The following is a 26,589-nucleotide window of genomic DNA, read 5'->3' on the forward strand; positions in this document are numbered from 1 at the left end:
AAAAAAGCACAAAACACAAAAAACCTGACTGGGTTCCAGCTCTTCTCTTGCCTCTTTCTCCCAGGTCTCACGTTACTTGAATGAGGGGGGCTTTCTGTCGATTGAGCCTCCTCTGTTCAGCTGTGTAAGCTGACAGCTTCCCTTTCTTCTCCTGCCATGAGAAAGCGTTTGGGGGCTCAGACATGCTACCTGGTCTCTGGCCTGAAGGTGGACCAGTGCTCCTGCTCGGGTCGGCCTCAGAAGGATAGGCTCACTTAGACGCTGACCACGCAGTCACTGGGCCTGGCTCCTTGGTCCCTCTGTGGTCTGCTCGTGTCTCATTCCAGGAAACACCAAGGTTGGTGACTGGCCTTCATGACCTCCTCTAACACAGGAGAAGGAAATGCAGGGAGAGCTGAGCACGGAGGTGTGCCTTCTGTGGCCTTCCTGTAGTCAGTGGTCCAGGGGGTTTCCCTAATGATGACAGCCAGGAGCAATGGCTGCCGGGACAGAATAAGACTGGAAATGCCCCCTTCACCTTTCTTGCTTTCCTGTAAACTATACGCTGAGAGCATTATGCATTATTTTTGCATACCACACATTTCACGGGCCAGAACCTCACAAACGTTGTATTCAGTATAAAAGGTGAAAAGATGTCAGGTGTACTAATAATGTTAGTCATATTCATTAATCATTGTTGACACTACAAACAACTATTTATCGAGCCCTCAATTACGCAGCAGGTACTATGCTCAGTCCTTCTCATGGAATGTCTCATTGAATCCCCCCAACAATCCTATGAATTAGGTTTGATCTTTCTCTCCATCTTATAAACAGACAAAGATACATGAAGCCATGGAAACCCAGCAAATGTGTAATGCAGCCCGAATTTGCCCCCAGAGTACCTCCACACTGCCGAATTACATACTGTATTTACACACGTCATAAAATGTATCAGGAAAGTGGTCTTGACTCTTGGTGGATATGGTAACATTGTTAATGAGAAAATTCATATCTAAGCAAGAAAAAGCAAAGGGGAGTTTGCTGCTTTGGGGTTCTTTGTTTTGTGTTTTCCTATAAACAGCAGGCTTCTTTGGATCATTTGAAATCATGCCACTCTGATGCCAGGTAGACTTAAGGAGATCAGATTACCTGAGAGCTGTCTGTGAAGCAAAACTGGAAGTTTGGAGACCCCTCCTCTCATCCCTAACACAGCACACATGTTTTAAGGAACAAGAAAGCCAGGGCTTTGGTGTGCAAGGTAGAAAAGCAAAGCAGAGAGCTATGGGAAAGCCCACGGCTTGAATTTCTGGCGGCTACTGAAAGGCTTGTGACTCCTCACTGCAGAGCGAGTTTGCAAGTCCCTTGTTGAACCGACATCATGCATCCATAGGTCAGGCCCTTCTGTGGGCTAAGTCTTGGGCACACAACGTGTGACAGCCCTCTCCTTGTTCCCTAGGACTAACATTTTAGTGCAGGTAGATAGACAGAAACAAACAAAAGTGGGTTTCGTTTGTAATTCTCTTCCTAGTTTCTTAAGGGTTTTGAAATGTAAGATCATTGATTTGAGACCTTTCTTCTTTTTCTAATCTAGCCATTTGGGACTATAAACTTCCTTCTAAGTATTACTGTAGTGACATCCCACAAAATGTTACTATGTTGTGCCTCTGTTTTCATTAATTTCAAAATGATTTCTAATATACATTTTAATTTCTTCTTTGTCCCATGGATTATTTAGAAATGTATTCGTTTTCAAATGTTTTGGGGTTTTCCGTATATTTGTGTGTCATTACTTTCTTATTGAATTCCATTGGATTCTGAGCACTCATTTTTTATGACTTGATTCCTTTAAAATGTAGTAACTTGTTTTATGGCCTTCAATATGGCCTATTTGGTAAATGTTCTATGTGACATTGAAAAGCGTAAGTATGCTGTGGTGATTTGGTGCAGCGCTCTAAATTGGGGTAAGTTGGTGGGTAGGTAGTTGAGTTCTCTATACCCTTACTAATTTTCTGTCTATTTCTTTGATTAACTATTGAGAGAGAGGTGTAAAATTTTTTTATGATTATAATTGTAAATTTGTTTATTTCTTCTTGTAGTTATATTACTTTTTGCTTCATGTATTTTAAAGATGTGTCAGGTCTATAAATGTTGCGTATTGTTATGCTCTTTTAATGAATTGATTTTTTTTTTTTTCATTATGAAATGACCTTCTTTATCTTTGGTGATATTCATTGCTCTGAAATAGACCTTGTAACATTGCCACTCCAGATTTCTTTTGATTTATGTTAGCATGGTAAACAATTTTTCCATTCTTTCTTTTTAACTTATTTGTCTCTCCATATTTAAATTTGATATCTTATAGACAACATATAGTTGGGTCTTACTTTTTAAAGAAATATAATTTGGCAATAACTGCCTTTTATTTGGACTATTTAGACTATTTATATTTAATGTGATTATCAATCTGGTTGAGTTTAAATCTATCACTTTGCTATTTATTTTCTGTTTACCTCATCTGTTCTTTGTTCCTTTCCCCTGTTTTCTGCCTTCCTTTGGACTGAGTGTTATTTATGATTCCATTTTATCTCCTTTGTGGCTTATTAGTTGTAACTCTTTGTTTTGATATTATAGTTACTGTTTTAAAGCTTACAGTATCCATTATATATTTATTATACATTATGTATACATACACAGTATACATTTTAAACTTACCTTAATCTGCCTTCAAGTGATATTACATCACTTATATATGCTATAAAAATCTCACAACAGTATTCTTTCATTTCTCACCTTCCAGTATTTGTGCTACTTTTGTCATACCTTTTACTTCGACAAATGTTATAACACCCCCATTCCATTCTTATTATTTTTGTGTAGACAGTTTATCTTTTAAATACCGTAGTCCCACTTTACCTGCGGTTTTGCTTTTCACGGTTTCAGTTACCTGTGGTCAACTGTGGTTCAAAAATATTAAATGGAAAATTCCAGAAATAAACAATTCCTAAGTTTTAAATTGCACGCCTTTCTGAGTCGTGTGATGAAATCTCGAGCCGTGCCCCTCCATCCCACGTTGGATGTGAATCATCCCTTCATCTAGTGTCTCCCTGCTGTAGATGCTCTCTGTTCTCTGTTAGTCACTTAGTAGCCATTTGGGTTATCAGATCGATTGTCGAGGTAGCACCGTGCTTGTGTTCAAGTCACCCTTGTTTACTTAATAATGCACCCAAAACAAAAGTGGAGTGATACTGGCAATTTGGATATGCCAAAGAGAAACTGTAAAGTGCTTCCTTTAAGTGAAAAGGTGAAAAGTTCTCAATAAGGGAAGAAAAAAAAATTCTATCCTGAGGTGGCTAAGCTCTACGGTAAGGACAAATTTTCTATCCATGCCATTGTGAAGGAAAAAGAAATCCATGCTACTTTTGCTGTCGCATGTCAAGTTGCAAAATTTACAGCCACAGTGCATGGTAAGTGCTTAGTTAAGATGGAAGAGGCATTAAATTTGTGGGTAGAAGACATCAACAGAAAACGCGTTCCTGTTGACAGCAACGTGTTGTGCCAGAAAGCATTGAGCCTGTATGAAGCCTGCAGCAAGGAATCCCCTGAAATGAGTGACACCAAGCCTCTTACTGCAAGTAAGGAATGGTTCCACAGATTCAGGAATAGATTTAGACTAAACTAATATAAAAATTACGAGAGAGAGAGAGAGAGAGAGAGAGAGAGAGAGAGAGAGAGAGAGAGAGAGAGAGAATGAATGCGCACATTCACATAACTTTTATTACAGTCTATTTTTATAATTATTCTATTTGATTATTAGTTGTTCATCTTTTACTGTGTCTCATTAATAAGTTAAACTTTATCATAGGTAGGTATGTGAGTATAGATAGTACACATAGGGTTTGGGACTATCTGTGATTTCAGGCATCTTCTGGGGGGCTTGGGACATGTATCCCCCACAGATAGGGACTACTGTAGATTTAAATAATAAGAAAAATATAATTAACAATATAGTTAGCCTTCCCAGTATTCACTTTTTCTTTGTGTAGATCTGTATTTCCATCTGTTAGCATTTTGCTCTCCTTGAAAGACTTTTTTTAACATGTCTGGTAGTGCAGATCCCAGTATTAAATTCTTCCTTTTGTTTGTTTATCTGTTTCTCCTGTCTAAAAATGTTCCTCTTTTGCCTTTACTTTTGAAAGGTTTTTTGCTTTGTGTAGAGAGCGGATACTTTTTTCTTTCAGTCCTTTAAAAATGTCACTCCACTGTCTTCTCACTTGCATTGCTTCCAGGGGGAAACCTACCAGCATCCTTATCTTTCTTCCTCGGTATGTATTGTGTCTATTTCATCTGGCTTCTCTTAAGATTTTCTCTTTTTTCTTAAGCAGTTTGATTATGTTGCTCCTTGGCGCGCGTGTGTGTGTGTGTGTGTGTGTGTGTGTGTGTGTGTGTTTCATGTATCTTCTGTTTGGGTTTATAAACCTTCTTGGATTCTTGGACTTATAGTTTTGGTTAAATTGGAAAAAGAATTTAGTCATTATTTCTTCAAATATTTTTTCGGTCCCTGTCCTCCTTCAAGCACTCTAATGACACCTGTATTATGCTGCTTGAAATTGTGCCACAGCTCAGTGATGCTCTGTTCATTTTTCTTTTTCATTTTGGATAATTTTTATTTCCATGTGGTTAAATTCACTAATTTTTTCTTCTACAGTTTCTAAGCTGTCATTAATCTCATCCCGTACTTTTCCTCTTACACGTTGTAGTTCTTATTTCTCCAAGTCCAATTTGGGTGTGTATGTTTTTAAAATATTTTCCAGGTTTCTATTTAACATAGCCAACCTTTCTTCTAGTTTAAAAAAAAAAAAAAAAAGACATCTAGAATGTAGTTACAATTATTTTAATGTCCCTTTCTGTTAATTCTAACATCTGGATCAAGTCTGGGTCGGTTTCAATGGATTGGGTTTTTTCCTCATAATGGATTCTATTTCCCCATTTCATTGTATGGTTGGTAATTTTTGAATGGATACCAGATATTTGCTAGTAACACGCTGAATTCTCCAGGAGGCCTCTCAGATCTACAGAGTCTTTTTCTGTGCAACCCTTTCCTCTCTGGTAGTCTGCCTGCGAACTCTAGCTGTCACGCTCTCCTTGGAGCCTTACGTTCACACCCACAATTAGGGAATCTGCCTGGTTCCATGTGGGTTTCCCCTCTCTGTGCCATGGACTGAGCACTCTCTCAATGGAGGAATCTGGGGCAACTTGTGGGGCTTGCCTCATTTGTTTCCTGCCTCTTACGTACCACTGTCCTTTGTTGACTGATGCCCAGTGGTTTGGGAACCATTGTTTCATATATTTCGTCTGCATTTTAGTTGATTTCAGGAGCAAAGTTCCCTGTTACTACATCTTGCCTGGAAATGAACGCCTTGAAGGTTATTTTTTAATGAATAATTTATAATAACAAGAAGGGTTACTAATACTATGCAATCCCTTTGGCTTTGAGATATCTCCTGGGATGACTTACCACAGTAGGTGAGGGCACATTCATTATACACTCATTACAAGAGATAAAGAATCAATCACTTTTAAAATGTTCTAATAGTAAGGTACAAGGTGTGTGAATATGGCAGTAAAGTGTCTAAATACTGACTGACTAATCTTTCAGAACTTGGGGAGTTAAATTTGACAACAATATTAGTGAAAGTATTCACAGCACACAGGGCAATTACTGATGACAGCCCATCCATGGTGCTAATGGAACAAATAATGATTCTGTAAAGTTTTAGAACAGATGGGTAGTTATTTCTGTTTCTGCAAAGTCAATGCTCAAGATAACAGTAAATTCATTTTCTTCTAACCAGGGAATTTTGTTTATGATATGGGAAAACTCATTCCTCACAAAGAACAGGAATTAGCTTGTCAGTGACTTAGAGGGCCTAGAAAACTTCCAGGCAAATGGTAGTCACTTTCGTAGATATTTATTGAATAAAACTAGTATTTCTATCAATTACAGGAATAGCAAACCAGTGGCTTGTATGTAGTATCCTTCTTACCCACAAAATGTTTTTAAAAATCAGGAGATTTCACATCTCTTTGATGAGGGAAACTCCCAATTAATATACTTGGCCTCTTTTATTCATTCATATTAGCTGCATGGCCTGTGTATTCATTTGGGTTTACAACCCCTTCCTCCATACTATTTCATCATTCCTATTTTTTTTAATTGAAATGCCTTCCTAATAAAGATAATAGCTAGAATGTTATGAATAGTAAAAATACATCATTGAAGCAGGATTGCTCTAAGAGACACTAAAAAGTTATTACTTCTATGTTTTGATGGTTTAAAATAATGGCCACAGAAATCTTTGACACTACTCCCATTGAAAGAAGGGATCTATAGCCTTTCTCTTTTTTTCCTCCCCTTGACCTAGACAGAATGTGGGAGAAATAACACCATGACTCCCTAACGTAGGTAGTGAAAGCTAATGCATCTTTTCTCTGCAGTTTGTTGAGATACCTGCCCCTGGAGCCTAGTGGTGCTGTTTAAGCAGTTCAGCCACTCTGAGGCTGCCATATTGCAGGGAAGCCCAGGCCACGTGAAGTTGGGGCTGTAGCCAACAGGTCCACCTGAGGACACAGTCAATAGCCTCCAGGAACTGCCAGACACGAGTGAAGATGCCTCCATGTGATTTCAGATTCCAGCCATCCAGGCATCCTCAGTCATCAAGAACGTCTAGCAGAGGCCTCGGACATAGTGGTTGAGACAAACCGTTCCCTCTGGGCCCTCTCTGGGTTTTGATCCAGGGAAGTAAACATGAAAAAAATGGTTGTTTCAAGGTGCTACGTCGTGGGGTAGCTTTTCCCACAGCAGTAGGAATTGGAACATAACTATTTCGAAATGTATTTGAAGTGATTCTGCACTAAAGAATACACATACTGATCTGAACCTCTCCAGCTGTAAAACGGGGGAGATATTTTCTATAAGATTAAAGGAACATGGAACGTGCCAATCCCAGTGCCTGTACTTGGCAGGTTCTTGCTTGTAAAAATAATTAAAACGAGAATCATTTATCTCTATGTGATTTAGAAGGGATAGTAGTACTAAAATGATTTATCCGTGTCCTATTGGTATCCCTCATGCCCCCGCCAAAATCCTAACCCCTCATTACAAATGGAACTAGTGCTGGAGAAATTATTTGGATTCTGGGTGAAAAATCGAGTGAAATGAAGGCATACTACATAAAGGCAGTATTGTGGGCATGTTGGTGAGAAAACCAAAAACATGATTTATTTTTTTAACCCTTTAATCAGCCATAGATGGAACTTACAGGTTTTTCAGATTACTGAAAGGTCAGTTAATTCTCAGAATTATCAAACATTTGATACCTTAGATACCCCAAACTCTTTACTTTGACTTAACACATCCACCCCATCCTTCACACATGTGTAAACTACACTTATAGTCTTTACCTCTGAGGCCAAGGCCTTTTCTTTAGGTGTGGGTTCCCTAGTTGGAGTTTCAAGTTGCCTTTTTGCGTTAAACCATACCTGGGGTCTACTGGCTATAATTTTTATTTCACTTCTTTAAAGAGGAATGAGAACTTAAAGAAGCAACTGAGTGCTGACCTCTTTTATTATTTTTGCAGCCTCGTTAGATAGCCTCTTTCAAGCCACTTATCTTTTTCGAACATTTATCTTAGTTTTGAGCACCTATTTTTTTGTACTCATTTTACATAGGTGGTTACACTTAGGGATTGAGTGGTCATGGGAGCCCCCTCAAGTCCCTTATATCTTTGTATGTGTATTATAGTTAAATTTCATAAAAGGGTTACAGATAATGTTCAGTGGGAAGGAGAGGGGAGTCACAACTTTCCCCCCCAGCACGGGAAAGACTTCTTGAGTCAGGAGGTCCTTTGCTGCATCTGGACAGATGGCAGGGTTGGAAAAGGTAGCAATATGGTGGAGAATACTCTCTGCAGATGGGAAGTCACGTGCAAAGATGGAAGCAGTCAAGTTCAGGGCATGTGTAGTGAATGGTGAGCACTAACGTTTCCTGGAGGTGATATGTATCTACAGGGAGGGTGATTCTTACATCTGTTTTCCCAGAACATTCCTGACTTAGGCCTGTTGTTCAACAATCCCATTCAACTTAACATTTGCCCCAGATAAACGTGTTCTGGTATGGACAGTAACTTATATGACCACCTTACTTGTTGGAGAGGAATAGGAAATAAGGATGAAAGCCCAGGTAAGATTTTTTGTCTTAGGCACCTGAGAGTCATGGAAGGTTTGGGGAGTTGAGAGAATCAGGACTCTATTTCAGAAGGATCGATTTGGCGATACTGCAGATTATACAATGGGGAAAAGAGGAGAGAAATAAAGGAGAATGCATTGAGGTTTAGGTAATAAGTAGATTAGGTAAGTGGCCCAGAGCAGGGCAGAGGATGGGGAAATGCAGGTGAAGGTATGGACAGGAACAACAATTAGAATCTAACATTGAAGCATCAGCTTTGTTCAGATGTGAGGTGGCCAAAAAATGGACAGGGGACAAGATTTCCTGCCCTTAAACTTGGGGCATGGTTTAATGCAGGGGTGTCCAAACTGCGGCCCGCGATCCATTGTTAATTGGCCCGCAGCAAATTCCAAAAATATATTAGTTTACTTAAATAAACCAGGTAAGGCAATACGTACTTCACCTCGAGTGAGTGGCCCGGCTGTTTGTATATTTTACTGCATATGGCCCTTGGTGAAAACTGTTGAAAAAAGTTTGGACACCCCTGGTTTAATGGTTAATGTAAATCCTTCCGAGATGGAAGGAATAAAAGTCAAGCCTTGGGTCTTGCAGCTCTTCCAGCTCAGAGATGGGCCACGCAGGTGTGCGCCACTTAGCTGCTGAGAATAAATTACCAAGCATCAGTATCCCACCTCCATTCTGGAAAGTGGAAAAATATGAGTTAGTCTTGAGGGCTCACCTCCATTCTGGATTCACTTCCCACCTTTAGTTCCTCACTGGAAAGCTGAGGAAAGGTGAGTTTTTATGCTTGTTGGGGCCTTCCCTTGAAGAAGTGGTAACCAGAAAAATAAAAATAATTTGGGGCCAAGCACTCTTTTTCAAGCCATAGAACTCACCTTTCTCCCCCGAACCCCCTTGTGCAATGGCCTTTGAGGCTATGTTTCTAACTTGATATATGGAAAATGTTTGGATCATACTAACTTCTCTACACAGACATGGAACACTTTCTATAAAAAGCACGTGTGAGACCCTCCCCTTGGAACCCCACCCCCACTCCACCTTCAGTACATGTTTCCCCTGGTGCTTTTCTTCCTGTTAGAGACTCTGAAATGAAACAGGAACCTTCTGGGATTTGACACAGAGGAAGCTCTTTCTCTCTTCTCTCTAAGACACAGAGCTTCCGGAGGCTTCGCACAGGCGTTGGTCTGGGTCCAGAGCCGGACCTCTCTGACACAGGTGTGCACTTCCGTGCCATCTTGCTGTCAGTTAACAACCAGCTGGCCTCGGGTTCTGCTTTGGCCAGTGTCAGCCCCTTCTCAGCCAAATAACCGTTATCGAGTGCTTTTTCAAGCATGTAGAAATCAGTTTGGATGCAAGAGAGCATGTGTTTGGGCACCGTGTAGAAGGTTAACTAACTTGTTGGAAGTCAGGTTCCTACCTGGAGGGATCGGAATGACTCTGACTATTCATCAATGAGAAACGGACCATTAACCACTGCAGAAACATGGCTGAGAAGGTGTTTGTTCTCTCAGCAAATATTTGACCACCTCCTCTGTGGCAAGGACTTCTCCAGGTCCTGGAGATATCACAGTGAGCAAAACAGATAAAAGTTCCTGCCCCTGTGAAGCCTACATTATAATGAAGCAGAGAGAAAGTGAGCGTGAGAGCGAGAGTGAATAAACAATACAGTAAATAAAATATATAACATATTAGAGGATGATAAGTGCTAATACAGAAAAAAATCAGTGTGAAAAGAAAATGATGGGAGTGAGGGAGTTTGAAATAGTAGATAGGGAAGCCAGGGATTAAGTGACATTCTAGGAAATACCCAAAGGAAGCAAGAGACCAAGCCATGTCTAATGGGGGGAGGTCCCAGGCAAAGGGCACAGCAAATGCATAAACCTTGAGATGACATGTTTAAGGAACAGCCAACAGGCCCATGTGCTGGAATGAACTATTTGTCCATAGCTGCTTTTCATGCTTTCTTTACAAGTGAAGAAAGGCCAAGGTCTGACCTAACAGACCCCTTAGCAGTTCCTTATACTGGCTGGATCATTATTAACCCTGGGACGCACTTGGAACATCTAGGTGCCTGCATTCCTGCCCAGGCTTTTCCAGTTCAGTAGGTTTGGGGATGATGGCCAGCATCTGTTTTTGTAGACAGCTTCCCAGGTAGTTTAGATGATCTGTGGGTCTGGGGATCTGCTGTCCAGGTCCAATGCATCATGAGCCCCAGCTTTATCCTGGCTACTGCATCTGTGGGTCCTCTTGGCAGGGCAATGAAACATTGAGGTCAATGTGATTGGTGTTGCGTTCAGTTGTTTTATCAGCAGGGAAAAGGGGTGGTGACGACAGGCTGTTTTGCGTGTTACACTCAGGAACTGTAAGACAACGTGGCATTTACAATGGTCTCCAATTGCCCTGTAGATTTGCGCTGTGCTTTCCTTTCCTTTCATGAGACCTGGCCTCTGTCTTCAGCAGCTTCTACTTGCTCTAGTCCATGTCTCCCTGTATCCAAGGAAGGACTAAATAAGCTAACTGTCGGGAGGGGTAGGGACATAAATAGAATTCAGCAGGAACTCAAATACAACTTGAAATATTCTGTTTTTGTTTTTGCTGCTCTCTGATGATTGGTCTCGTGTTCCATCATTTCTGCAGAGTAGAAAGTATGGTCACCCACAACTCTTGAGTTGTATGCCTGAGAGCTTCTGCCATCAGAGACGTTCTGCCTTCTATTCTTTGAGTCTCAAGTCTAACAGGTTCTCAGGGAGGAGACTCAGTGGCCTGTTACTGGTCAGGTTCCTCCTACTGAGTGGAGTGAACATGGCCAGTGTTGTGTAAGAACATGGCAGTTCTTCAGGGAGCCACCAATGAGGACAGATGACAGTTCTCAGGAGAAGGATGAGGTGGGGTGCATATGAAACTTCCTTCATTGTTCACTCCAGAGCTGAACTTGCCTTCAAACTTTTCTTTTGAAATTGATTTAGAGCCAGGGCAAATCCAACATTAAAGTCTTTAAAACTGGGCAAATATCTAATTCTCTGTTACAATAGTCCTCCTTTGTCTGTGGGGAATTTGTTCCAGGAACTCCCAGTGGGTGCCAGAAACGACAGATAGTAACAAACCCTCTATATTCTGCTTTTCTCTATACCCACCTACCCATTATAAAGTTTAATTTGTAAACCAGGCACAGTAAGATATTAATAATAACTAATAATACAATAGAACAATTATAACCACATACTGCAATAAAAGTTATGTGAATGTGGCTTCTTTCAGAATACCATATTGTACGATACTTGTCTTTTTCTTCTTGTGATGATGTAAGATGGTACATACGTATATGATAAGATGAAGTGAGGTGAATGATGTAGGTATTAGGATATAACATTAGGCTCCTACTGACCTTGCAATAAGGGTTCCTTAAAACAAGCACTGTGGTTCTGACACAGTTGATCTGATAACTGAGACGGCTACTAAGTGACTAACGGGCAGGTAGCTTATACAACGTGGATATTCTGAACAAAGGCATTATTCACATCCACACTTTAATACAAGTTCCCATGATAAGGAACCCCTAGGGTGGAGAGCCCCACCTAAGCCTCCTTTGGACTGAATCTAGTGAGGATTCCAGAAAACAAGCAGAAGAGCAGGGAGGCTGGTGTTGGCAGGGCATCTGTTGAGGAAGGAAGGGGACAGCATTTGTATTACTCAAACACAGCAGCATCCCGGGGGAGGCAATAACCCTGAGGCGCTGCAGGTCTTTTCAATATCTTGGATTAAATGAACTGTGAAATATTTGTTTTATTACAAGAGCTTGGGTTTGTTTCTGAGGCCTTAGATTGTGTCTGTTCTGGGCAGCTGATATGTAGAGAGTGGACCGTGCACAATGTTTAGAGAGCTCACGGGGGCTTCTCCCATCGTTTGGGATCTGTTTCCAGGTGCCGCTCCCTTTTCTCCTCCAAGACCAGCATCTCTTTGTGGGTACAAAGCACTGGGGAAAGACCAGCTTACTGTCCGTAAAGCAACGGGAAGAGGAGCAGCCTCTGAGTACAGAGGAACTCAGGAAATTCTTTTTGCCTGAATGGTTGCAGTCTGTAGAATTTCAGACCAGGCAAGTGCCTTAAATGAGGACAGAGCTAGGGGTTCAGACAGAGTCAGTTCCTAAAGCTGATAGAGATTAGAGAACTGCTATGCGACTAGAAAGAAAAGCCCCTCGTGTGGACAGAGTGTGAAACACAGTTGCACAGCATCTCCTGCCAAATGCATGGCTCTTAAATCCCATTTTCCACCTGTGACTAGGACAGTTGAGGGCCTCTGAGCTTCAGGGAGCAGCGCTACTTTCTGAGTGGGGAATGATGCAGCCCCAAACCCATGGTGAATTCCCATGGTGCACAGAGTGGGAGCCTTCACATGCTTAGCTATGAATAATGAGCTTCTTTCTTCCTGCTACAGATTTGCCGTTGATTTATGTGTGACTATATGTGTGTAGAGGTGAGTGTGTACAAGTGCACTAGAGAAGTTTGGGAGAATATGCTCTCCCGGTAATTAAGTGTTTAACGCTGGGCAGGGAAGAAAGAATGGGGCAGAGTGAAGTAAAGCCTTATACAATTCTAAAATTCTTGCATCTTTTTTTGCTACCAAAATGTATCCATACATTATTTGCATAGTTTTCAAAAATTGCAAAAGATTGCATTGACAAATAAAGTAACTAACCAATGACAAATTGACTGACATTTCCTTTTCTGTTCTACCCCATGTCCTGCCCATTTCAAATGACAACAATGGTAATGGATTGGGGAGAGGACTCTAATCATGTCACGTGGGAATCATTGTTTCTCTGAAGCTGCTGACCTACTTCCTTACATATATGTGCCTTCTTTTCATGCTGTCCATTATACCTAGAATGCATTCTTTCCTGCCTTTACTGTCTTCAATTGCCAAATTTTGCCCATCCTTTAAAACCTGTATTGTTAGATCACCTCCATGAAACTTTTTCTCATTTGTTCATCATCCACCTTATCTATCTATCTATCTATCTATCTATCTATCTATCTATCTATCATTTAGTGAATGCCAATTGAATGCCAAATACTATGTGAAGCTCCAGGTAATACAGATATCATTCTTACCCTCTTGAAGCTAACATTATGGAGGGAAGACAGAAAATACATAATCAATCAAAAGAGTGAATATAAATTTATAACTGTAATAAATGCTAGGAAAAAAGTAAACATGGTATCTTGATAAAGAATAATGAAACAATAACCACATTACATAAGGTGGTTAGAGATGGCATTTAATCTAAAACATAAAAATGGAAAAACTGAGACATACTGAAAGAAGGGGAAATATAAAAATGTTTTATGGGGGGGAGAGTACATACGACCTTTTCTGAAATCCTTCTATATTTGTTTATCACATTTTCCATTGTATTTATCACATCTATGTCCATATGCTTGATTTTCAGGTTTTGGGGCAACTTTTAGTTTCCTATCATGTCTTAGGAACCAACAAACTGAGTCCAAGCATTTGTGGTCTCCAAAGTAGGAAGAAGGAATTCCCTTATATTATCTCAAAGACATTTTAAATCTCATTGATACACTTTCTAGAGAGTCTCTAAAGCAGGGTTGTCCAAACTTTTTTCAACGTTTTTCACCACGGGCCATATGCGGTAAAATACACAAACAGCCGGGCCACTCACTCGAGGTGAAGTACATATTGCCTCACCTGGTTTATTTAAGTAACCTAAATATATTTTTGGAATTTGCTGCGGGCCAATTAACAATGGATTGCAGGCAGCAGTTGGCCCTTGGGCTGCAGTTTTGACACCCCTGCTTTAAAGATACAGAGATTGTTTCCAAAATGGTCTTCAGGACTGAATATTAAAATGGTTTTACTTTTCCAAGTTGCCTCTCTGTTAGATCTTTACTCTGAATCAGGAAAGAAAGATCACTTTGATCTACAAATCCAACTCTGGTTGGGTAGAATCAATCCTTATGCAAACTTTTATTTAAAATCACTTTAAAATCCCGTTAAAGTGGGAGTACTTTTTTTCCTTTGTGGTCCCTTGGACCTGTTTTTTTTTGTGTGTGTGTGTGTGTATGTGTGTGTGTATTTTTTAAGAGGAAGAAAGTATACTTTTGGTAGGCCAGAAATTGTTTTCTTTAGTGTAATATATAGACTATAGACTATATGCAGGCTATAATCACCTCTCCATCCCTCTAAACTGAGTTGGTGCTATTTTGCCAACTTAATGAGTTGTGTTTCCCTAATGTCTGGCCTTGAGGCTTGGAAAGGTTTTTATTTTCTAAACCAGAAACCAGAAAATATCTTTGCTTTCTCCCTCAGGAGAGCATCTTCAAGACTAAGGCATAGAAAAAAAACAACTACAATTTCAGAAACACATAGTGGTCAAAACAAAGTGGAAAACACCTTGCCATCTCTGGAGAGTGACAGGATCTTAGAGTTAGAAGGAACCTTACACTTACTTAAGGTTCTCTACCCAATGCTGGAATTTGTTCATAACAGCTCTAACCATGATGATATGTCTCCTTACACATGACTATTTCCCTTAATGAAGAACGCAGTGCCTTCTAAGAAAGGCCATTCTATTTTTTAGCCAGCTCTGGGTATTAGACATTACTTATTCATACCAATTTCATCCCATAACCTTCCATGAGACAAAACCTACATTTCTCACATCTTTCCAGTAATCCTAGGATCACGTCTTTATATGGCCTAATGAAAACAAATTGAGCTTTAACTCAGAAGATTCAAATTATAGCTCCACAAATTAGTTGATCTTGGGCATGTTTTTAATTTCTGTGCCTCAATTTTCTCCTCTATTACGTGTAGAGAGTCACCCATCTCAACGAATAATTGTTGCCATAGCACTTTTATGGCATCCCCAAGGCCTATCACTCCCTGTGGCCTCCACAGCTCTGAAAATGACTTGATTTGCATATTCCTTTGCCTCTTGGTCTCTTTGGTTGGGTTAATCGTGGTCACACTCAGGTAAATGGCTTGAGGTTCAACCAGAGAGCAGAACCACTGTGACTGTTATGGACTGGGGAGTTTATCTGGGATTGGATCTGACAAAATGTGGGCGGAGCTGGAGCAGTAAACTCTAGAAAGGGGAGTCGTAGGATCAGAGAAAAGGCACTAAGCAGCTATTCCGCGTCATGGGCACAGGAAACAAGTCATAACTTGTAGGGAAATCTGGGGAGCCAAGTATGTCCAGCTGCTGGAGTAGGGCTGCAAAAGGGATCTGGCAAAGAAGTGTCTGCAAGGCTGTTGCACCCTTGTCTATTGGTGAGCCAGGGTCACTGTTCGTCAGTTAGGCCTATGGTCATGAAGAAGAGCTGTGTGCACGGGAAAGTGAGGACAAGCTGGACCCCATCGGCACCTCTTTTTCTGTATCTTCCTTTATATGACTACAATGAATCTTAGAGCACAAGTGCAGAGTGATTGGAATGGGCTCATTGTCGCTTCTCCAAACCCAGGAGGTGTCAAACATGGGAAAAGAGAATGAGGCTATGCACCCACATGGACTGGCCATTGTGGGGTTTGCACACTTTCATTGCAGTGAGGCATACTTTTTAGGGAGAGAAGATTCTCTGAGGGTGAATCGAATGGTGGAAATAGCGCCTATTCCAAGGGTAAAAATAGGATTACCCTGGGATATGAACATAGGTTGCTTATATAAATCCACTAGGGGAAGGAAAAGCAAGAACTTAGGTTGTGAGGATAAAGCAGAAGCAAGAAGAGGGACTATTGAAGCAGAAACTCTGCCCTCAATCATGTTCCTACATAATTCACTATTAATATTTTCGTTTCCTAACTTTCATTTCAAAACCCCATGACAGCAGCTTTTCCTTAAGTGTGTTTTTCCTTTGGAATTAAATCCTTTATCTTTGTCTTCACTTGTATGTCAGTAGATGTTTCGCAGTATGTTAACCGTTATCTTTTGTGTGCTAAGACACAAGAGTGTTTAGAATAATTAAATCGCAGGATGTCTCCCATACTCATCTTAGTGCTAATACTCTTTTCATCTAGGCGATAAAAGCCAGACATACATTTATCCACATCAAATTGTGTCATGATAACTTGAAAAATTATGAGAGAATGTTATCTAATCATGAAAACAACTTAAATTCCTCCTTTGATATAAATAAGAGGTTATTTTTTCTATTTACAAAGCAGACAGAAGATCAGTGAGTAGGGCCATTTTTCTGTTCGATTATGGAACACATATGATATATTTATTGTTTCTAAGATCTGTTCTTTAGGACTGATTTGTCAAAAAGACAGCCTGACCTATGTCTTCTCTGCATGGCAAGCTGAATGCCAAACAAATGTCTCCTTCATTCCAAAGACACCATTCTATTCTATTTAGGTAGAAGACCATGCTGGTTTAACTTAGCAGCAGGAAATTGTTTGACTAGAGTACCTTCTAATGGCAAGCTTATTTCACAGACCTTTGTAGAGAAGGTAAGTTTTGATGTCTGTGCCAGTTAAAGCAATAGTCCCAACCTAATTTCCAATTATTATTGCCCAAATGGGAACATTCAAGGGCTGGGATTTCCTTATAAAAATTGTAACTCTAGAAAAGTCACATTTTATAAAACAACACAACGAAGGGGATATACAAAAGCCAGCAATGTAAATTCCATATTGCTCTGGACTTAGGAAAATAGCAGATGGAATATATTGGAAAGGCTAAGGGCACAGATGTCTTCTTGGCTTGGGTTCAGAGTGAAGGAAGAAGCCCATTTTGTATCTGAGTCTAGGATAGGAAAGATCCAGATACATGAGGGCTGAAAAGTCAAGTGCACAGGGTTCCATGAACTATTTTTTATGACAATTATTATAATATCTAAGCAAGTTATTGTTTGGAACCAATAGTTCTGATTCAAACTTGTGTTTTGAGTGGGAGAAGCTTTTCAGTGTTGGTTGAGCTATATAAAGTGTCTTAGATCTTCCACTTTGCATTGTTACTGCTCTGGCCCAAAGAAAGCTTACCCTGTTGAAGCCCTCAGCTCTTTATTCATTACCTTTTTTCTGTGATGTTTAATACACTGGGAATGGATGTTAACTGTGTTGACCTTTCCTTTAAACCTTAAAAAATATAATCAGCTGCTATGCTTGGCTTTGGGACCATACATATTCCTAAAAAAGGAGCCATGAAAACTAATTCTTCTATTGTTTAGTTCTTATTACAAAAGGTATGCATACTTCCTGTAGAAATCTAAGAAAATAAAGACGAAAAGAAAAAGTCTCAATCACCAGAAATCCTATCAGAAAACAAAGTTAACATTTGATAATAAAACATTCCAGTTATATATGGAGTGCTGTGTATTCTTTTACATATCCCTGCTGTTTTTATCTAGCAATATGCTATGGAGGTAGCTCCTTGTCAATAAATGCAGATATCTGCCATTTCAATGGATGCCTGTATTTTATGTAATCTATAATTTAATCTCTCCACCATCTGTAGACACTGTGACTGTATCTATCTATCTCTATCTATCTATCTATCTATCTATCTATCTATCTATCTATCTATCTCTCAATCATCTATCACCTATCACATATCTATCATCTATTTTTAATAATACAGTAATAACTATCCACATACTTTTCTATGTGCTTGTCTGATTATTTCCTTGGACTGAATTCCCAGAAGTAGAATTGCTGGATCCACGGGTCTGCACAAGTTTAACTTTTGCTAGGTATTGCCAAATTGCCTGCCAAAACTTCATACCCGTTACACTCCCTTCAACAGAGTGTAAGAGTGTCTTTTCTCCATATGCTCCCAGCACTGGATAATATCAATCCACTTAATCGTTGCCAAGCTGAAAGACTAAAACAACTATAGCATCAACACTTGTACTTATTTGTGTATTTAAGATTATTATTGATTTTGCACATCTTGTTACATGTTAATTAGCCCTTTGCACAGAACATTACGAATTTCCAGACTATGAACTACCGTTTATTGGACTACCATTTCTTGTGTTTGTACTTTGGCTGTGTTTTAAAGAGATTAGATGACATAGCAGGCCTGGCATTTAGTCCTGTCGGACACTAGCTAAAAAGTTCGTTACTACGTCTCCCTAGATGCATCTATAAAATGGGAGCAATTGTAACCCAAGCGTAGCTACAAGGACCACTGTCTTTTATTATGTAATTAGAAAGGGGAGGTTTCGTGTTTGCTTCTTTTGGGTTTGGCTTTTTTGTTTGTTGTTAAAATTTCTGTTCACTCCTGGTGTAGACCACCTGTAAAATGGCCCCCAACGAGCCCCACGTCCCGGTAGTCACATCTTGTCTAATCTCCCCATGAGTATGAACTGGCCCTACTGATTCACTGCCAACTAGTCGATACAGCGGAAGTGGTGGGATGCCACTTACAAAGTTAGATGATAGCAGACTCTGGCTTACATCTTGCTCAACCTCTCTCACCCTCTCTCACTGTCTACCACTTTCTCTTGGAGCCCTAGAGGTGGGGGAGCAAGCTGCCATCTTGGGAGTTGCTCTCTAGAGAGGTCCATGGAGCAAGACACTGATGTCTCTGGCCAACAGCCAGCAAGGGCCTGCCAGCAGCCACTGAGTGAGCTTGGAGGCAGGCCCTGCCCCCATCCAGCCTAGAGATGCAGCCTTGTGAGAGACTCTGAGTCAGGGGCAGTCACCTAAGTTGTGCCCAGATGCCTGACCCTCAGAAATGATAAGAAAAGAAATGTTGTTTGAAGTCACTGTGTTGTGGGGTAACTCTCTCTGCAACAACAGAAAAGTAATACAAGTCTTGCGTTATCCTCCTGGCAGTTACTACTAAGTGTTGTGTGCTCTGCTTCTTGCGCCTGGCTTAGCCACGTGCCACCCCTCTGTCTTCACTTGTTACCACCTGGAGCTTGGAGGCTGGCTGTCGTCTCAGTGCACTTGGCCTATCCTGGCAGAGGGGTTGGGGAAACCTACTCTCCTGTCTTAACCATGTCTTTTCATTTTCTGTATTCTGATGCTTTGACATCTGCGGCCTTACTGACTTCGGGAGGACTACCCATCCCAGGCTTAGTGAATTCCTGGAGATAGTATTCAGTTCTCCTGAGATAGTATTCAGTTCTCCTGGAGTGTGCTTTACAAACTCAAACCAACCCACACAGGGGCCACCCCCAGTGACCTCGTTTACTGGGTTCTTACACTTCAGGCAACTAGCCTCCTGTTCTAACAACCCCAGGGCGAGCTACAAGAGAACTAGAGACAGCCCCTGTGCTCCAGAGCCTGCTGAAGTGATCCAAACTAGCCAATCCTAAACCTTTTTACTCTGACCCACCCTCCTCCCGTGTTTCCCCACGTGGCCTCCCTCCCCCCATGGCGTGCCCCTTCCTCTTGGCATCAGTGAGTATAACACTTTATCTTTTTAAGGGCAGTTGCCTTCTGATCTGTTGGCCTTACCGTACCTGAATCATAACAAAACCTATAGTGAAACAACTCCCCTTATTCATGTTTGCCTGATTCCCTACACTATCTCCTCTCCATACTTTATTGAATGGTTTGGGTAAACTAAACATAACCGAAGGTAAATACTATTTTGCAGAGACCCATATTAGCTAAAAACACGGTAAGAAAGAGAAACACATTTGTAAGTGCACTTGATCTGTGCTGATTCCTTTGCCTAGTCTGCAAATCGGCATCGGTTTTCCTTTGTTTACTACAATTTTCAGAGTCTCCATTAGGCTCAGTGGTATTTAAGGAAGGGGGCTCATTACAGAACAGGCTACCCCATGATGGTTACCCTGAGTTACACAAAGGCTGATCTAAAGCTCTGGACCTACTACTTTTAGAAATCAAATTATTTGCTGTCTGTACCCTTCTTGCTTCTTTCCCCTGGAAGTAAGAGTAAGGCAAGAAAGAGCTTAGTTTCCCTGTGATTTTAGTCAAGGGCTAGACCAAATGATCTTGCAAAAATGCAATAGGAGCAGGGCTTCTGTAACCAAAAGTCCCATTTAGCCGTAAAGTTGTCTGCTTGTTTGTGGATCGGTTCTGCTAATGGTAGAATGAAGATCACGGATACTATTGTTTACTCATTTGTTGTTATTGTCGTGTGTGGTTTTGTTTCCGTTCTTTATGGGAAAATGGCACTCCAGCCTGCATAACCCATAATCCAGTCTCAAATCCTTATTTTCAAGTGAGGTAGGGAATACATTTGAGCCTACTTCAGGTAGATTGTCTTCCAGATTTCCCATACACTTGTTTTCCTGGGCAGGATATCATCTTTTGTCTATTAAGGGGATGTACTTTGAAATTTTTCCAGAACCGAAAAAGTGACAGGCTGTGCTTTCCTAAGGTACAATCAAATTTTGTCACAATTTGCATTCAATGAGTTTATTTGTCAATATTGCATGGTAGCTAAAGATGCTTTTATCTACTCTTACTTGTGTTAGATTGAACTAAATGGTATGCAATTTACTAAATCACTAAAACATGAGAAATAAAAGAAAAATATTTCTTACTCTTTGTTCTGCATCTCAGCTGTGAGGTTCAAGGAATCTTGTGTTTCACAACTGTCAATCATTTCTGATTCTAAAACTGCCTTCGTAAAAATTAAGATATTCTGGTAGGTTATATTTGGATTTTTTTTTAAAGATTCTTCTCTTTATTTAATAACTGCCATTTAAATAATGTTCTTACCCATCTGAGGAAGAGAACTATTGTATTGTTGTGTGTGTGTTGACTAGCAAATACCAAAAATGCAATAGGAGCAGGGCTTCTGTAACCAAGAGAACTTTACAAAACATTTCATTGTTAAGGGAGTCACAGTATTTCAGAGATTGACCTTGAAGTTTTAAAAAAGCGAATGGATCCACTGGAACAAGTACAAAGCCAGTTTTGGTGCTAAATGTAAATTGTTAAAAATGGTACGGAGTAACATCTGCCTTGTAGTATGCCTTAATCAGCACTGTGAAAAATGAAAGTTTAACGATCTACTATAGTGGCTTCTAAGTGAAGGATAAACAAAGGATGAAAGAGTTTCTTGCATGGTTTGTAACTGATGCCATGAAAAATGTCAAGAACCATCTGCCTCAAACTTATCCAAACTGTCATCAAGTATTCTAATCCAGTCAAACGAGATACAGCTAGGACAACCTATGTAACTTGCTGAAGGCTTATCAAAAGAGTTGTAAATAAAGAAGGAAAAAACCCATCAACTGTGTAGCCGCAGATTGCAGCCAGCTTGCCTGTGGCTTTGAAATTCAATCCCATTTCTCTAGTCTGACAAACTGTACTAAATAGCAAAATGGATTTTTACAAAATGCTCTCAGCCATTTTCACTTTAGTTGCGATCAGGAAATGAAGGCACAGTTTCCTAATAGAATCAGAATCGTGATTTATTTTTTTTAATGCACAGACTGAGTTGGATCTTCCCACTCAGCCATAAACATGTACGGAGTCTGTGTGGAGGGGCTAAGCATTGCCTTTCCGTCGTTAAGAGATCGCTCACCCAGGTATGGCTAGATTTCCATGACCTAAGACTCAGCACATTGTTTTCCAAAACTGAGGCTTATCTTCATGTTATTTACTTAATTGTATTTTCATAATCTACTCATTAAGATGATGGAGTTCAGAGTCATAGTGATGGGGTTTAAATCCCGCTCTACCACTTCACTGGCTAAGTGATTTTAGGCAAGTTGCTTAACTCTTCTGGACTTATTTTCCTTACCTGGAAGACTGACATAATTATATTTACCTAGATCACAAATAGACATAAGCTGATGCTTGCGAAATTTCTGAAACATTAAAGCCAGCTGTGGCAGAGACAGGTAATGCTCGTGGAAAATCCCCGTGCTCCCCTTGGTTTCCCAGGCTCCTTTGCAGTTGTGTTGGGGCCATGTCACTGGTTCTGGCCAATGGACTGTTAATAGAGAAATGCATGTCATTTCCAAGCCCAGATATGTAACTGCCTGTGTGTCTCCTCCATCTTCCTCCTTCCCTGCCATGGCGACCATGGAGTCCACGTGTTCCAGACAGAATAGTTATAAGATAAAGAAGTGCCACTGGCCCCTTTTGGACTTTCAGTTAGAAACAAATACAGCTTTGTTGGGTTTAGCTGCTGACATTCAGTGTTAACTGGACACTGTCCATAGCAGAGCTAGGCCTACTACATAAAGTAAGCATTGATATTTATAATTATACACATCTACTTCATGACCAATACACACACAATAAATATGTGTTTAATCGCATCTAATCTTCTGACTATCCCATTCTCTTCTTCAGTATTTCGAACTGAATAGGAAAAGAAAGTGGTGGTGGTGGGGGGGGGAAGAAAAATGATACAACTAACTATAAAACAAGGCAAAGTATTTTTAAAACCACAAGGATGGTTTTACAAAAAGAACTCTGAGAAGTTAAAGAGGATATTAATTATGGCTGAAGAATTCTGCATAAAACTTCATGGGTGTGCAGTTCCTTTAGCGAGACTTAAAGGACAGAAATATTGAAATATTATACGTAGCTCTAGAGGTGTGTCGGGCATTCCTGTCCCACCTCCCCAAGAAGAAGAAAAATGCATTAAGTTTTTAGCAAAAAAAAAAGCAATAGGAATGAACAATATACATACGAAAAGATATGCACTCCCACTAGTATTAAAATAATCGAATCAAAATGAATCAAGATTGAAACCGGAAGCAGATGTTCTTTTTTTCACCCACCGGACTGGCCACAATTAGAAGCCTGATAATATCTGATGTCAGTGAGGAGGAGGGAAATGGCACCTCTGACTGGCTACGTTTTTTGAGGATTTTGCCAATAAATATCAAAAGCCTTAAAAATGTGCTTATCTTTGACCCAGTGATTTCACAGAGATGATTGTATGGAGACATTCATCACAAAAGAGTTTAAATAGTAAAAACAAAACAGTTTGCAACAACAGGCAACACTCTAAAAGTCTATCAGTAGGCAATCAATAAAAAAATTATGGCATATATTCGAATATTATATTAATTAAAAATGATACATATATAAGCCTATTGACATAGAAAGGCCCATAAAACATAGTTAAATAAAAAGCATATTTTAAATCCTTGTGGAATATCTGAGCCTATTTATTTATGAAGTTATATATTGTCTATGTTATACTTTTAGAATTTCGAGTTATAATTTATAGAATTATATAATGTCTAATTATGTTTGCATATATGTTATATTTTATATATATATATGTATATATGGACTTTAACTTGATTTTGATTGTCATCTATATACATATCCTTTCCAAATTTTTATATATCAAAATTTTAACAGATTATTTTTGGGTGGTTTTAGATGGTAGGATTATAAACGAAATATATTTTTACCATTATTTTCTGAATTCTTTCCCATGTGTACATATTGTTTTTATAATAAGAATAAAGCTATTAAAAAAACAGAGGGAGAAGCTGGGAATGGCCTTCATGTTTGGTGTGGATAAGGCAAGCTCATGGGGGCCTCCTCCTATGTGTGGTGGGTACAATTTATTACAGCCTGGTTCTATCTACTGTGTATAAGGAGATGAGCTGTACTATGAAATGGGCTATTTCCTGCTGCTATAAATCATTTTGCATCGAAAAATACTGCCTACCAACATAGCTTCTTAGTATATCTGCCATTTCTCTAAAAGTAATTGTACCTCTAATTTTATCAGTCTGAAGTGGTTTGACAGGCGAGGGGGGGGGGGAGAGAGAGAGAGAGAGAGAGAGAGAGATTGATACTTGAAGAGTGAGAAGACTAGAAATACCTTTCCTTGTACAATCATGGCAGAGAATTCCTAGTTTTGCTACATTTAAAATAACAACAGCTACCCTATCCTGAGTGATTTCTATTTGATGGGTCTATACGGAGCACTTTCTGTGCAGTACCGCATTTCATCCTCACCACAATCTCATGAGGTCAGTTCAATTATTATGTCAATTTTATAGATGAGGAAACTGAGGTTAAGTGATTTATTGATTAAGTAACCCATCAAGGTTTCATAGCTAAAAAGTAGTGGCAGAGTCATTGTTTTGCCTGATTATTGAGAGGTGATCGGATTCCAGATGGTAAAACAGCTTGGTGAATGGAAAGGGATCAGGCTGGGGGTTAGGCGAATTAGATCATATTGCCACTAAAGTCTTGGTAAATTTCTTCCCTCTGGGTCACAATAAACATGACAAATAGAACACATGTGTATTTACACACTCATTCAGAAAGTGAAGGAATAAAAACTACTTATCTGTATCTACAGCTACATGTATACCAACAAAGAAAGAGAACAGGAGTGGAGAGGCCACAGATGAAAGATGTCAAGGCATTTTTGAAAGCTTGAAAGCAGAACAAAGAGTAGTAATTAATTTAGCAGAGCAGAGAGAGCTGAAACCTGAGTGCTTGCAGTATGAGGGGATGATGCAAGGATATTTGCTCTGGTGATTCATGTAAAAAGGTCAGAGATGGAAGGCATCCCGGAGAATATGTATGAATTTATCTACTTTGTTGTTTTTTGCAGAATATTTTAAACCATTTTGTAGAAGGCTTACTTCCCAATGCATTACTTTGTGAGCATTTCCTTTTTCTTGCTTTTTCATGATTGTTCCAAATGGAAAAGTTCTGAGGTCTTTAAATTATGAAAGTATCATATTCATATTGCAAGAATTTCACATAATACAGCAATGTAGAAAGTAATAAAAAGAAAGTCCTTCGCACCTCCTGTGAGTCTCTAGCTGTGCTACCCAATATGGTATCCACAAGCTACATGTTGACATTTAAATTTCAATTAATTAAAATGAACTAAAATGCAGAATCTAGCTCCTCAATTGCATGAGCCACATTTCAAGTACCCAACAGCCACATGTGGCTCGTGGCTACTGTATTGAACAACGCAGAAATAGATCATTTCTGTTATAGAAAGTATGTTGGATACTATTGCTTTGGAAGTAGTCACTGTTAACTGTTTATTGTATAGTTTTTCCAATCGTTTTAATTGCATATAGAAATACTAATGTGTCATACTACAAGACTCATGGTTTTACACAAATAGTCTAGCAGCTTTCCAGCGAAAGCAACATTGCCTTATTCCATTCCTCCCTATTCCCAGCTCAGCTTCCCAGAAGCAGAGACTTACCAGTAAGTTTTTAAAAATCAAATTATACTTTACGCATTGTAACAAACAAAATAATGTAGAAGCACAAGGAAAGCGCCCTGACCACTCCGGTCCTATCATACAAAGACAAAATCTGTTGACTATCTCTGGGTTTTGTTCTTTTGGGCACCACTTCCACAAGTCCATCTCTTGATTTATCACTCTGTCAATATCTATTAACTTCTCCATATGAAAGATGAGGCTAAAGCTCGCCTATATCGACCTCTCCCCTTTATGTCATCCTCCTGTTTGAAATTTGTATTGTTATATGTGTTAGTTGCCTCTCTAACTCTGAATAACACTGCTTAAGCTCTATTTCTTATTTCATCAACTTTCCTTTGACATGTACGATCACAATATCAACTCCTCAGCCCCCATCTCTTCCTCCCACTTCCAAGCGCCACCCTCTGCTGCCTCTCCCACCCACACATTGTGTAGGCTGTCTACACACCAAAGCTGCATTTTCTCTGCTTTCTCTATAGGCTGGCTCTGAAAGTCCAAAGTCAGTTAGCAATATTTATTTGAAACAAAATATGTGGCTTGAAGTAAATACACTCTAAGGTCCTTCAGTTTGGATATTCTACAATCTACTTAGCTAGATTTGATGTTAGATCATCTGATAGAAACTTGTCGCACACAAGCGAGGGAGTGTGTGTGTGTGTGTACACCACTGTGTGCGTGGGCAAGTGCTGTCCTTACTCCATCATGTCAGGTGGGAGGTGCACGTTGAGGGGCTTTGGAGGTCCCCAGGAAGCCAGCTACAGCAGAGTGATTGGGCTTTGATTGTATCCAGGCTTCACGTCCCAGATCTTTGTTCGGACACTGTCTCTCTGGCATGGCCTGGGGGTTGGTGGATACCACTTAGCTTTCTGATCTTTCAGAGTGTAAACGATTCCCTTGACAGAGGTAGAAGCCCATGGGCTGAATGAAAGGTAGAGAGAAAAATTTCAATCCCAGAGATCTATGCAAATGCATGGAGACATCTATATTACCTAGTCCATGAGGTTGACACAAGTTGTTCGTAATTTTAATGACAATATTGGATTGCCTTTAATAGGCCCTGGTTGAAAGGGGGAGCTGACCAAAAGCGAATATTGGAGCTTGCTCTCAGCTCCTGGGAGGCCCCCGAGAATCTCATTGGCAGTCTCTTTTGAAGATCAGTTCCCTCTGTCCATTAAACCAAGATTAAATTAGTTTGTGGGAGCTGCTTTTAGCATTTATACTATTCCATTAT

The sequence above is a fragment of the Rhinolophus sinicus genome, chromosome 8 (genome assembly GCF_057876585.1).
Source record: "Rhinolophus sinicus isolate RSI-liver-muscle chromosome 8, RSI-T2T, whole genome shotgun sequence".
NCBI classification, from domain to species: domain Eukaryota; kingdom Metazoa; phylum Chordata; class Mammalia; order Chiroptera; family Rhinolophidae; genus Rhinolophus; species Rhinolophus sinicus.